Genomic DNA, 15,308 nt, shown 5'->3' on the forward strand with positions numbered 1-15,308 from the left:
AATTTCAAGTAAGCTGACTCAAATGTATTTCTTGACCACAATTTAGTTACCTGCTAGACAAAAACTGACCAATTTCAACCCAGCGTTTCTTCAAATATGCGAAAAATAAAATAACCCTTATTTTATTTTCTTAAAATAAAATGTTTCTTATTTTATTTTAAGAAACCATTTTAACCAAGGCTTTCTTAAAATAAAATAAACTTTATTTTGTTTAAGTAAAATAAAATCTAAATTTTAATAAAATAAATAAATAAATAAATAAATAAAATAAATAAAATCGAAATAAAAACAGGAACTGTTTACCATGTGACTTGATCATGCTGTGGCCCTTATCTTCCTCAAGCTGTGTAGAAGAAAGGGTTAACAATGCATTCTGATATTCAGAGTTTTAATACCAGCCTCTTTGTTCTACATATGTAGATCAGTCCCTCAAGGCTGGAGGCTGAACAGATTGGTGAATAGTTTTTATTTATTTTTATTTTTTTTATTTATTTATTTTTTCTTGCCAGAACAGAAAAGAATTTGACCATCACAGGATTTCTTATGTCAAAACCAGGGAGTTTTTCCACAAATTTAAAAAAGTCAATCAAGGTTATCCAAGATCAGAAGCTGTTGATCCATTTCATGAAAATTGCACAATTTTCTTTTCTCATGATTGGAGGCCCAAGATAAATGAAATTAATTGCAGCGACTTGTTGATACATTCTTGTTACATGCATCCTTTAATGTTATTACTGAATAACGTAACTCTCCGTTGTCATCCTTAGACTGCCTGATGACACATGTAATTCAAATGAACAGTTTTCTTTAGGCTTTAATACTCAAAACATACTGTGCTTTGTAATGTTACTCACTGCAGATTAACATTTTTTACTGTCAGTATTATCCTAATCTCACAGGCCTCCATTTGTTTTATTTGGATATGTAGGTGGCATGTGACAAACTAACACAAGAAGTGCATAATTATTGTTAATTGGAAAGAAAGTGTAACATGTGCTATCAGTCCCAATATCTGGGCTGCAGAGATGAAAGTTCACAGTAACATGTCCAGGATTATACCAGCTGGTGTTGACAAGCACAGCTAATCCACCACCTTTGCCGTGGCAGTTGGTTTTACCTAACAAGGAAGTCAAATTTAAATGCCTGCCGACAACCTCAGTGAAATGTGTTTATATACTTGAACCACTGCAAGCATCTGAATGAAGAGAACTTTTAAGTACCCTCAGTGAACTGGGATAAGCAAAGTAAAAGCAGCCACAAGGGAAATCTCTTTGAGGGGAAAAGTTCTCTCAAGTGAGTTCCTTTGAAAATCAACACTGATGTTTTTTAGGTCACAGCAATGAAAAGGAACTTTACTCATGTCTTGTAGTCAGAAAATTGATTTTGATTAAATGCTCAAATCCTATTATGACATCAGATTTTACAAATCAGACTTTTAGTTCCATGCTCAAATACACATTTTATTTAAAAATCAATGTACCCAGTTTCACATTCCTTTTGACCACAGTACGTTATCTTTAATAACTATTATTTATGTTAACATAAAGGTTGGGTCACAAGATTCCATACATAGAAAAAATAACCACTTTATATTATACAACCGTTTCTATTTTTGTGGGACTCTGTCTAATTGCTGCATGCCTTGGACCACTTCCTGGTTGATCTGCAACATTTCCAGTTTTCTGAAACTTGCAAATACATTTTGCCACATTGTCATGTGTGATGCTTGCTCCATGTTTTCTGTTAAAGTATCATGCAACCACGCGACTGCTTCCCAATCCAGCCATCAGTTTAATTTCAATTCTTTGCTCTTTTGTCAAACTCATCTTCTGGGGTATCAGAAATATAAAAGAAATTTACATTTTACATTGTCCTGTGTATGGAAACTTATGGCCCACCTTGGCCTATACATACACCGTGCTTCGATTGCATGTCACTTTGCTGCTCTTGCACCAAAATTTACTGCTGTCAAACGATAACAGATTTTTCTATTCTATTCTATTCTATTCTATTCTATTCTATTCTATTCTATTCTATTCTAGTGCTTCATAAAAGGGCACAGTTTAGAGATATTGTGAAAGTTTTCTTAAATTTACTCTACCGTTTCACCCAATCTTGTTAACTGGCTTAAATTTTTATTTATTTTAGACATCACTGACAATTCACAAGTTAAAAATATTTTTGCAGGAATCTCCCAAAACAGTGGAGAATTTTAAGAATATGAACACTCACAAAAATTGTACACTAAAACTATTTTTCACACCAGTTGTATTTGGTGTATTTGCTAACCAAAGTTAGGATTGTGGCCACATTTGCATTCATGGATTTGCTAAGCTTGTTCTTCAAAAAAATAAAAAATTAAAACATATGACCATGACTGCCCTCTCTTAGATTATGCTCTAAGATACAATTTGATGGTGGGCTGAAAATGTTGAGTCCTTGCACCTCATTAAAGGTCAGCATACATATATGATAATTACAATAATTTCAGTTGCTAGAAACACTGCAATTATCATGATTAAAATTTTAACTAAACTACAGCTGCACATGACCTCAAACAACCGACTGTGACATTGACAAAAACAGCCCTATCAGGCCCAGATTTCTTTGAATAAACATTTGAAAATTTTCCTTTTTTTGCAGGCGTAAATCTACATAATCTATTTTATTCCACTTTATAACCACATTCACACATAGATGGCATTCTCAACCAAAACATTGTTTTACTTTTTATTCTACATTTTTTAAATTTTACTTTACTGAATTGGTTATTCAGTTTTTCATGTCATATCACTTCAAGTTATGTCGTTACAAAAATACTATTCTTCCCTCTTTGTTCTTAAGAGACAGCATTATGCAATAACAATTACATTGTCACTGAATTTTACTGTTGCTATTACTACTACTGTTGCTAATCATTGCTCAGCTTATTGATCTTAATTTGAGCAACTCAGAAAAACTCAGTGGAATATCCTATTACAGCCCAGAGTTCACTGGTGCATCATTTCAATGCTATTGTCTTTTACAAAGTTTAACTCTGAACTGAGGTGTACACCCTGATGCTGTCACGCTTTCCTTTCCTTCCTCTCATGTTTTTGTCACAACACAGCACCAGGATGAATATGCCTGTGCTGCCTTTAAACCCCTTTTGAAATCACTCCTGCATGGGACTACTATACGTAATTGATCAATGTTTAATATTTGTTAAGCCAGATATTTCTTACCTGGATATTGCCTGGGGGCTGTCATTTGAAGGTCACTTCTCTAGGGTGAAATGAGGGATGTCAGATGAGTAAAAATAAACCTGTTGGGTTCATGCAAACATTCACAGACTGTTTCTAGTGGACATGTCTTGTTTTTATGATTGCCCTGAGTTTGACCACTTAGCTGGACTGAGACTGTAGCCTTTGGGTCAGCCAAGGCTGTGCAATGTTTTGAATTATTTCAAAATTTCTACTACTGAAATAGATTATGCACTCCCTTGCCAGTAAAAATACGATAAAGACGCTGTTGCCTTAACTCGGTTAATTGGCATTACAGGTCTCACCTCCCCATGAACTTGGTCCAGATCAATTTCAGCTATTGTTGTGATCATGTTCAGATGGGTATTGTCATAACAAAGAGGTCAGATGTATATATTGTGACTTTCCATTTATTATGAATTGTTGCTCTGGAGCCACACTGTCGAAATAGCTATTGATTAGAAAGGGCTGCTGGTGGCTCGGTTTGATTAGTCGTGTGAGGACTAACCTGAGCAGGATCGATGTGGCCCCAAGGATGAGATCTACACAGAAACATATTTATGGTAATAGAGGTATATGGAAAGATGCACATATAGCACAGTAAAAGAAAGAGTCAGCTCTCTCCATAAATCAGAGTTCTCCAGAAAATATATTCTGACTAATTTATTTAATTTATCTCCTTTGCATCCATGTATTTGTATATTTGGGTACATATACAATAAAACCTTGTGTCTCATTGAGATAGAAAGATTTACTTGCATATTTTCTCTTCCTCTCTTTGTCTCTCTCTCTTTTCACTCTCTCTTCTCTCTTCAGATCCTAAACTTGTTTAAAACTTGTTTATTCCTGTCTTGTCTACCATATATCCTCATTCTAATCATAATATTTATTTTCTAATAAACTTCTGATGGTTTCACAGAGCAGCTGTACTTACATGGAGATGAAATGAAACACAGGTAGACTCTTATTAAACACTACATGAAATGGGGTTCAGTATAGGTTCTGTGGAGCCATTGTTCCTTTATTCTCTTCTCCTTCTTTTATCTTTCTCCAGCTATTCCCCTCCTTGTTTGTTGTCCTCTCTGTTCATTTCCTGCTCCCTGCAGGAAAGATCCACTCCAGGTCTGCTTGGTCCACACTGCTTGGTAGACTTGAGTTCCTCCTTGATGCTGCTCTGCACACCTGAATTGATTCTCCTCCTATTACCTTCAAGCTTTTTAAGCCGAGCTCAGACCAGCATTCAACACCAGTCCATTGACTTACCTTGGTGATTCTTGATGCCTCTTTACTTGAGTAAAAATCTCCCTGAGTAAGATCCCTTGAGTTTACTTCATTTTTTCCCTGTGACTTTTGTGAAAATTTGCAGAGAAACTGCTCCTCTGAGTTTTTCTTGTTCAAGTTCTTCTTCTACCAAGATCTGCAATCTCAAGTGCAACCTCCTGTTTAGCTCAACATATCAGCTTTCAGCAACTCTAGTTTATCCTCTGAAAAGTCCTGTCCGCTCTCCATTGACACACACACCATAGCCGGACTCACCTGCTCTCCTTCTTGCTCTCCCTTGTCCTCCCCCACCGCATGATACTCACCAGCTCCTTTTCCCTACATAGCAAGATCTCCACTCAGTCCTTGAAAAGAGTTTCTGAAAAATCAATAAACTTTGTCTTTTTATTCTTGACAGTCTTGCCTTTCAGTATTTGGGTCAGAATATTAGCTACATTATGAGAGATGGTTGGCTGAATCTGATTTTGGGGTAAAAGATGGGGGAAAAAAGGCTCAAATACAAATACATGTCATAGCAGATAATCATGTAACGTTTTTCTTGTCATATTACAATTATTTCTTACTTCTTTTTTAACACATAAAATTATGATATCTAAGACTTTGGTCTGAATTTATGATTGTTATACACCCTTTACACCAAGTATGATACTCTTTTTTTTTTTTTTTTTTTTTTTTAGATATTCCTTTAACAACCACACCAAGAAAGAAGTAACATTTGAGTATCTGCATGCTGGCATTTGCATACTTATACAACAGTTGAATATATTCTGCATCCTATTCTAATTTGAAAAACAGTAACAAATGCATTTTTGGCACACAGACCTCATGTCTTGATGTCAACCAGTTGGAGAAAAGTTTAGTCTGAATTCCTGCCCATCAGTTACACACTGCCCTTTTTATCCCTATTCCAATTTGTAGCCTCACAAAGAGTTAGAAGAAAAAAAAAATGAAAGAGAACATAAGAAAAATAAAAACAAGCAGACAAAGGAGAAAACACGAGGGGAGAAAATGCAAAGAGGTAGAATTAAAGAAGAAAAATAAATCAATGTATAATAAACAAAAGTAAGATCCATCCATCCATCCATCTTCTTCTGCTTATCCTGGGTCGGGTCGTGGGGATTAGCAGCTTAAGAAGGGAGCCCCAGACTTCCCTCTCCCCAGCCACTTCTTCCAGCTCCTCCAGAGGAATCCCAAGGCGTTCCCAGGCCAGCCGAGAGACATAGTCCCTCCAGCGTGTCCTGGGTCTTCCCCGGGGCCTCCTCCCGGTGGGACGTGCCCGGAACAGTGTTCCACGGCCAGGACAAAAACCACACTGCTCTTCCTGAATCCAAGGTTCAACAATCCGACGGACCCTAATCTCCAGGACCCCCGAATAGACCTTGCCAGAGAGGCTTAAGAGTGCAAACCCCCTATAATTGGAGCACATCCTCTGGTCCCCCTTTTTGAACAGGGGGACCACAAGCCCAGTCTGTGAATCCAGGGGAACTGCCCCCGACGTCCAGGTGATATTGCGCATCAGCTAAGGGTTTTACAACATCCAGAGCCTTAAAAAACTCCGGGTGGATCTCATCCACCCCCGGATGGAAAAATACAGTAAATACAAAAAGTTAAATAAATTCTAACTATGGAAAAATTTGACAGTAAAAAACAAAAATTAAATAAATCATAAAAAAATCTGAGATAAAAAAAAAGGAAACAAAACAAAATTGGAAAAAAAAAAATAACAGTGATTAAGTTAAATTAATACTGTTGAAAATGATAACCAGATAGTAGTTCATATTACACTTTATAATAACATGAGTTGGGAAAGTTCTTTTTTATTTTTTGGGATGCAATATTTGCCATATTTACTACATTATCAAGTTATTCATTTATTTGCCAATTTTGTCAGGATCCATCTTTACAAGTAAGCCTGTAATTAGAAAGTAGGACTCATCATCCAGGAAAAGCTCCTAATAATTAAAATCCATCAAATACTAGTAAACCTGACAATCCAACAGTAGCTCAACAAAAGCTCAAAACAGGAGGGTATTGTGTGTATCTGATTTCTGATTTCTCTGGATTTAATGCAGTTAATGGAGGGACAACGATGGCAGCGGAAGCTGCCTCTTCATCATATGCAAATAAACAAAGCAGTCAATTATTTAACCTAAGAGAAATAAAGATGAAAAACACCATAAATTGGAAGGCACACACAGAGGCATAGTGTGATGTGAATTACAATAATGAAGGCCGCCTCCTCCTCAGTAACAGACATCAAACATCCAGCTGGAAGAGCAGGCTGAAAATGAGGGCCCATCAACCGTGCATTATCGCTCACAAGTGAGAAATGTTTAGAAATATGAAGGGGAGTATATTTGCGTTTTTGTCTGCCTTCTGGATGTTAGAATAGGGTCTAATTTGTGACTTTGAATACCTGTTGTTCAGTCTCATTTCATTCAGTTTTAATATCAGGACTCATGAGAGCCCCCCTCCCCCTTTGCTACAGAGATTGCTAGCAGAGAAAATCCCAGTGTGGTTGGATGCCTGGAGGTCAATGTTTGGAAATATAGCCCCCTCATTGTGAGCGTGTGTTTCACTTCTCTAAATATGTGTATTCCTGTAGTGTATCTGGATGATAAAATGGCACACAGAGCAGCAGGTGAGCCTACTCCCACCTGAGAACCCCGCAGTGAGGTTCCAGATTTGGCAGGGGAAGAGCAGGAGTCTTATCAAAAGCCAAGGGAGTTACAAAAACCTCAGCTGCACAAAGGACTCCTCAGAGAGAGAGAGAGAAGAATCTCACATTTAAAGAGAAGCTTGCTGCATCTGTTTTCTCCATTTGTTCTAATTCCACACAACTGAGGCTCTAACTGAATTTTCTCCACAGCCAAAAAACAAACAAACAAATAAATAAATAAAAAGAACTGGGATGAAAACAGCCCTTCTCCTTCTTTAATTTGATGTGGGTCTGTCTGGGTTTGTCATGATGTGACAAATATTACACACAAAAGAAACAACAAAGATTTTATACAAATAACTGTGTATAGGCACTGCGTTTATGTTAATCTCCAGTGATCACTTCAAGGTGATGGGTCTGACATTAACTGGCATGTTTTTTTTGTAGTGCCTGAGTCATTATCTTTCATAGAGCAAGATGGTTTGGCTTTTGCTTAGATGCTTAAAAATACTTCCTTAATGTGATGCAAAGCTCAGTGTTGTTGTATTAAGTCTTTTTAAAAATGTATCTATGGGAGAGAGTATGATGAATAAAAAGAAAATGCAAAACCTTGCTCAAAAGTTCAGGGTATGTTTTGTTACTTTGAATCCCCCACTTTATTGTTAAACTGCTAGGGCTTTGGGAAATTTTAATCCGATACATAGGTTTATGGAACGTATTTGAATGCAGAAAGTGTGATGAGAGCGCATTGCATTCTACACAGCAGCGCTTCTAATCTGTGGAGTGTTATTCACCCAAAGCTGAAAAGAAAAGCTTCAGTATTCTGAACAGATTAAAATTTTACAAAAAAAAAAATTAAACCATCATGGAAGGCCATGTTTCTCAACATTTTAAACTGTTTGCATTGAAACATGTAGTTATTGCAATGACAGAGTGAGTTGTTGAGATACTATAGAGCTCTTCTGTTACTCAACCTACACAACAGTTATCAAGAAGAAAAATGCAGCTAAAGTCTTGTTACCCTTGATTGCTGTCATCAGGCAGCAGGACCAGACAAATAGCAACACTGTTACAGACCTTTCATATTTTCAACTTTTAAACAAATTGCTGTCCTCTCCTTTGAAGTGCTGCATATTTTGTCCTTTTCAGTACTGGAACATATACTCTGTGTCTTCTTGGCAACTCTTGATGCAAAGCGCAACCACCAAGGTCAGTTTGGTCTCCCTGGCAACTGCAATACATTTGCCGCATTGTCAGGCTATTTAATCAAGACCGGCTCTATGTGTGTCAGATGAACTTGGACATTCCTTTTATCTCTGAAACTGCTGAGCGAGGAGGACACCCCTCCCGAATTTGAAGGGGACAAGATGTGTCTTAAGAGAGCTAGAGGGAGAAAGTGAGAATAACAGGAAGCGAGCTGGGATGTGGCGGAGCATCGCTATAGCGTCAGTTGTTGGAAGTCCTTGATGATGCTTTTGTATTGATCAGACCGCACCACGGTCACCCACAGTAAATCTATTCACAAATAGGGCAGCAAGAAGAATATACAGAAACATTCCGTCGACTGATTTTCAATCCACTTAACCTCTCCCCTCCTCATTTGAACAATAACAGGGCAGTAGAAGGGGACAGAGACACAGTAGATGGGAGAGGGATAATTTTGCATCTTGTCTGTTGACAGTCAAGCATGTTGTTATCATTGTGTGCTGCCCTCTAGTTTATCTCTCCCTGGAAGATAGTGGCTTGCTTCTCGTGACTATGGGGCCAGACAACCAATTATCTATATGCCCTCTATCAGATGTGATTTATATCGCCAGTCTGTCCCAACTCTGCTGTCCCCTCTCTGCCCATGATCAATCACCGCACAAACACAAAACAGGCCTTTAACCAAGAAGTTAATTTTCTGAATTGAATACTAAGGAGACCAAATATATTAATTGGCCTTTCAAAGAAAAAAACAACCAACCAAGTTTTCTATAACTAACGCAATTTATTTTTACCAGTGAGTCTTGTGGATTAAAGGCTTTTGAAATATTTGCATGCGATAGATTCTAACATTAGAAAAAATACAAAATGTAAACTTTGAACAGAGCAAATTAAAAAGTGGGTTGAAATTAAATATTGTGTCTTACAAAAATTGTGAAATAGATGTTTTTTTTTTTAATAATCAGTTTTTAAGTTTCTCAAAACACGTTATGCATGTGTTTAATAATAACCTTGGCATATTTAAGTAAGATTAAACAATGATGAGCTGACACTTGTTAAATTGTGTATAATAAGAGATATTTTTACTAAGAACAAGATTGAAAAGTGTCCAGAGACATGAATTACAGTAGTTACATATCCTTGATTAGGAACTATGCAGCTGCATTCCTTCAGGCATCCATCAGAGGTACTAAGCATAAAAAAGTCATAGTGCCTTTCTCTTAACACAGAGTTCATAAAAAATATAATAGATAGTTAAAATCCCAGGGATTGCTGAATGAAAGTATAAATTCTGTCTACCTACTTGTGTTCAATCTATATCTCCTCCTCCAGACACTTTGAGCACCTACAACTTTAAGTCTTCACAACAGTACAGTTATAGAGAAAACAATTCCCCCAGTATTTTTATTTTTTTTATTATTTTGTTATTGTTAGAAGGTAGTGAATATTTCAGGATTATGATGTGATCAATACTACAAGGCAGCCTGGTTAATGATGTAGAACCCGAGCCTCGTCAGAATCAGGGAGAGAAGTGATGATTCAAGTCACGTTTGTGAACTCTCCTCTTTCATTAAAGATGTGATCAGTAAGCACAATGTGTCTCTCACCCAAGGACAGAGGTTTAAACAACTAGATACCAAAGTAACTTTTTCTGACTCCTAAATACAACTGTATCTGGAAAAAACATGAATAGGAGTGGGGAAAACAGATTTGACAACAAAAGTGAATTCATTTAGAATTGCACCTTATTTCAAACGTAAGCAAGTCTTAGGAAATGTGCTGCTGGATACAATCATTATCTGATTTAAGTTTGGCTGATAACACAGATCTGCTGCTACAGAAATCAAAGTGCAAGAATAATTGAGCACTAAACTCTCGACATTTGATTGTAGATAACATTGTGTTCGCGCTAAACCAGGAATAGGGTTTTGTTTTGTTGACAGGATCCGATTCTGATTGATCTTGTGAAAATAGAAGCATATCCACAAAGCACACTGTAAGAGTAAAAATGGTCAGCAGTGCTTTGTAGGATGTGCATTAGCTTTCAGCAATTTTCTCATTTTCACTCAGCTTTTGCAGAAATTGTCTTTATGTCTACCTTTTGCTTTAGTCTAAAGCATTAGACATTAAACATGACTGAGATGACTGATAGCAGCATTCTCTTTTTCAAACAAAGTTTGCACATGTAGAAGCTCTCACACACCCCTACCCTACACCAATACAATGGTCAGACACTTAGTTGTTCACTGTTTGAAGTGACAGAGGAAATCTGGATAATTGTATGATTGATTCTTTGTGTTCCTTCTCCACTTCACTGAACAGGCTTTATGTAGGAACTGAAGAGGGAGAGAAATCTTGAGATACAAGATTCTTGTGCCTGCGCAGACTCACATGTGAGCTAGGTGCACTCTTATTGATGCACACACACACATAAATCCACCAACTATTTTTGGATTGTGGTTGCGCATTGTGGAGTGTGGCTGTGTGCATCCATGAGTCAACCGACTCTTTCTCTGCCCTTTGTTTCTCTGTCACTTCCACCTCAGAAAGCCAGGGAAGATCACATTAAGTGGGGCTTCTGTTGCATAGCTGCATTTGGCTGAGTGCTGAGGGAGATATGGGGCAGGGCATTACTCTAAGTCAGTCCCTATAGGCTTCAGCCGATCCAGAAACAACAAGGCTAGTGTAATTCACAAAGTCAGATGTCTTCACTTCAACGGTTCAGAGCCTGATATAAGCTCATGTTCTCTTATGGGAGAGAGGACTGTCCCATATTGACCATTGTTTATAACACCACAAATATCGGTGTGTGCAATTTAATCTGACACTGATGTTTCTCTCTTCTGTTTGTCCTTACTAATTAATCAAAGTTATATACTTTCACACAAAAGAACATGTTAATTTTGTATAAATGGCCACATACTTGCTTAACAAAGGGCAGAATGAAAATACGCAAGAATTGCCTCACTAGAGAATAGTGGAAAAACTCCTGTTGTGGACTGTGATGGAAACTGAAAAACAACCTCTATCCCTTAAGTAATCTGATTTAGTTTCTGCCAGCAAGGCTTAGTGTTAATTAATTCCCAGGAAAGTAGCAATACTGTTCTCCAATACTGCTGTACCTGCGTTGTGACAATTTGGATTTAAAGAAGAAAGTAAATATGGAAGCTTTCCGGGCTCCAAGAATCCATTTATTACTTAGACAGAACACGATGATAAAAGGTGATGGCTGTATGTGAAATATCAAGCTCTGACATCCATAGATCTGTGGGAAGTATTTGCCCCTCACAGATTTGTTTTTAATCAAATCAAATGAATTGTTTTTTGTCAAAATTAAACATTTTAGATTACCTAACACATTTTAAAGATAATACAAGTGAACACTGTGATGGAAATGTTACAATAAGGTCACATCTGCTAGTCATGTTATATGAAATGCTTATGAACTCTCACCAAAAGAACTATTTGGGTTACATGTAGAAGGTTGGAAGCTGCATCAGAACCAGGCTGTCTCGGCCCTTCTTGTTAGTTCTTTATCCTTGGTATAAAACTCATGTGTTGTCCCTGCCTGGCAGAGCTTTTCATCCAGACCTGCTTCATTATTGATTGTCCTTCAAGCTCTCTGTATTGTGCACAATATATGAATAAACCAGATTGAGTGATTTTACCTGAACAGTGGTTGGAAATAGTATTATTTCCACGACAACACCAAAGCAGTTTTTAAATAAGCTGGGCCATTTACTTTCTATTCAGTTCTGCTAGATTCTCATCTCCCTTTTGGGCTTTTTTCCACTCAGATGGATTTCTCCAGTAAAATTTCTACCTGGCCAATCAGCAAACAGAAGGAGAAGTTCTGAACAAAGATGCCAATTGTTTCAGAACCCATTCAGTCCATGTTGCCCAGCTTCCAATTATTGAATTAACAATAACAACTCAGCACTTTTCTTTTCGTCATGGAGGATGGTTGTTCACAGCACAAGCAATTTTCAGTAATCTTCATAGCCTCGAACTGGCGCATTAAATAAGTCACAGGAAATGTTAGTAATTGAGTTCACGCCTCCAGGAAGCAATTTTTTCTCAAAAGCCGAGGGGCCACACCCTCTGTATGAAGCAAAGTGTAGAACAAGGGGTTGATTTTTACCAGGCTAATTATTTACTTCATTTAGGAAATAATCTATCCAAAACAACGTTATTGTCCCCTCGATACAATAATTGTTGTGCTACTCTTTGAGGCAACAACTGACATTATTCATTTGTGAAAACTCCCAACGAGGCTTATGCATCACATCTAAGTGTGACAAAGCAACAACAGATAAAAAAACAACTAGCATGTAAGTGTGCAATTTTTTTGACAGCACTATCTGATAATCAATAGCATGTTTGTAAATTTAGAAGAGCAGCCATGCTCAAACAGGCCTAGAGTTGAGAAAAAGCATGCTACAATAAACATTTTGAAAACTGTACTTTAAATATGTTAATTTGAGTACTTTTGTTGAAACATGTTTAAAATGTGTCATAACACTCTACAACTCATTTACCAGCACAGCTTAGACAATGTTAAATGGTTTTCAATTATGTAGTGCTTTTATTGTCTTGTCTACTGGCTACATTCAACCATTCACACAGAGTGATCAGGCAATCTGGGAAACATGCTGTTCAGTGTCTTACCCAAGGATAGTTTGACATGTACTGGATGGAGGGTGAAGATCAAGCCCCCAGCCTTTCAGTTGCAAGTGTCTTTTCTTCCTCCTGAGCCTGTTAGACAAAAACAAAACAATGCTGCAGCATGGAAATACCCAGTAGGAGTTAATGTAACTATGTGTGAATGAAGATAATGCTGCAAATGGCAGATATGTTCTTATTAAACATAACTTAATCAATTTCAGGCTTTTGTCTGCATAGGCCTTGAGGTTTATGCAATCATTGAAAGGACGCAAAAACTAATTCCATATTTCTCTTTGTGGCTGATTGCTTAAGTGACAATAAATTAATTCAGTCATCATTGAAGATAGATTAAAACTGTCCTTAAAGCAGAACTTCAGGGGTATGAGTCTGACGCTAAGCTGCATGCAGACACTTGCATAAATAAATGTTAATATTAGAATCAGTCCACACTGCTGTCAGCATTGGCTGCTTTGAAAATTGAATGCTGCTGTCGTGTATTTCATCTGATATGCAAATGTTTCTAAATTGACATCAAAAATGTCTGAACTACTCCACTGTCTTTATGCGGTGCATAGAAAAATGCTGTTAAAAGTTTGACTTATTTAATGTGGCGGCTTAGTTATAATAGAACATTACAAACTAAATGGAAACATTTTACATTTCAAAGATTAGATTAAAAATAATCTTCTAAATACATTACACAATTCTAGGCTATATTAAGCTGCAAATCCCCCCCAAAAAGTACATGACATCTGAATCATGTTTGAATGTGTTTGACTCTTCTAGATACATTCTGGAAAAGCTGAGCTGGATGACCATTATTGCATTGCCAACTAGTGCTATTTTATTTCTGCGCATTTCTTCAATCTGAATTTGATCCAAGTATTTTGAAAAGGACAAGTGACAGACTATAAGGCTAAATGGGCATCATGTCATGCCCGACAATGTAGCCCTCAAGACATTTTAGGACAATAGGATACAGAGCTTGTAAAAAATAAGCCAATACATATATATTTGTAAGAGTCACAATCCTTCTGTCTTAAAAGTAAAAAAATAAACATATTAAAGGCAAAAGTTAATCAGTTACTGCTAAGCCCCAAATTAGCTTCCTCCAAAGAAACTCTGCCAGATTCAAGAAGTGACTCTGGCTGAAGCCACTTGTAAATGTTAAGATTGCATCCAGTCAAAATTAAAATATGTTGGTAAAATTTAAAGATTATACTAAATTATACAGGGGAATAAAAGTTGTAAAGCTTAACACAGTGAGCCATTTGTGGTATTGTCAAAAGTCCAACCTTTACATTAATAGTTCCCAAATTTCTGTGACATTTTCACTTGATTTGTATTATTATCATTATTTTAAGCATGTTTTATTAGTTACAGTTGGCAGAGTTCAGGCTTGTGACTGACCTTAAGAACGTTAACTTTAAGTAACTCTTTGGCTACCAGGCTACATTAGCCTGCAAACCAGAATAATCCGAGAGTTCGTATTAAATTTGCACTGGCAGAACGCTTCAGGCCTATTTCTATTAAACAAATCTTGCCTTTCCTGAGTTGTTAATTTAATCTGCTTGCATCTGTTAGGCCTTTATTAAAGAACACTTTTAGGCATGTCACACTATAGCTTTGAAAACTTGCTGGCCCAACCAGTTGAGTCCAAAGGCATTTTGGTTTTCTGCCGTTAATAACACCCCTTCAAACAGATACTGGACCAGAGATGCATAACTAAAGCAGATAGGCCTAACGGCCTTGCTCCAGGGATCCAGCAATGGCAGCTTTGCAATGCTAGTTTGTGAACCCTCTGCCTTTTAATCAAAGATACAATACTCTGGATGAAATTGTGGGTGGCAGTATCCGAAGGGAGACTTACTGACTACATGTTAGTGACAAGCACAGAGATGAGCTTTCTTAAACATTTACAGCCCATAAACTTCAGTCCATTCCAAAGATTCAGAAAGGCATTTTGAATTTTTCAACTCCTGATCCCAGTTTTTGGTGCATAGCTACACCCATAGTAATCTAGTGAGTGTTGAATTTTAAATGGTCAACTTTTAAAAGCCACATCTTATTTTTGTGTGTGCAGGTTACCAAACAAATTTTCTTCAGCAATCCATCCAGATTCCAGAGGAAACAACACAGAAAACATGAGTGACCTTCTTAACCGGAGGACCTAACAGAGCAACATAAACCAGGGACAAATTAATGCAGTTGAGCTGATTTAAAGCAACCAGTTGAAGAAAATAAGAACCCAGTGA

The sequence above is a fragment of the Gambusia affinis genome, linkage group LG02 (assembly GCF_019740435.1).
Source record: "Gambusia affinis linkage group LG02, SWU_Gaff_1.0, whole genome shotgun sequence".
Lineage (NCBI taxonomy): Eukaryota > Metazoa > Chordata > Actinopteri > Cyprinodontiformes > Poeciliidae > Gambusia > Gambusia affinis.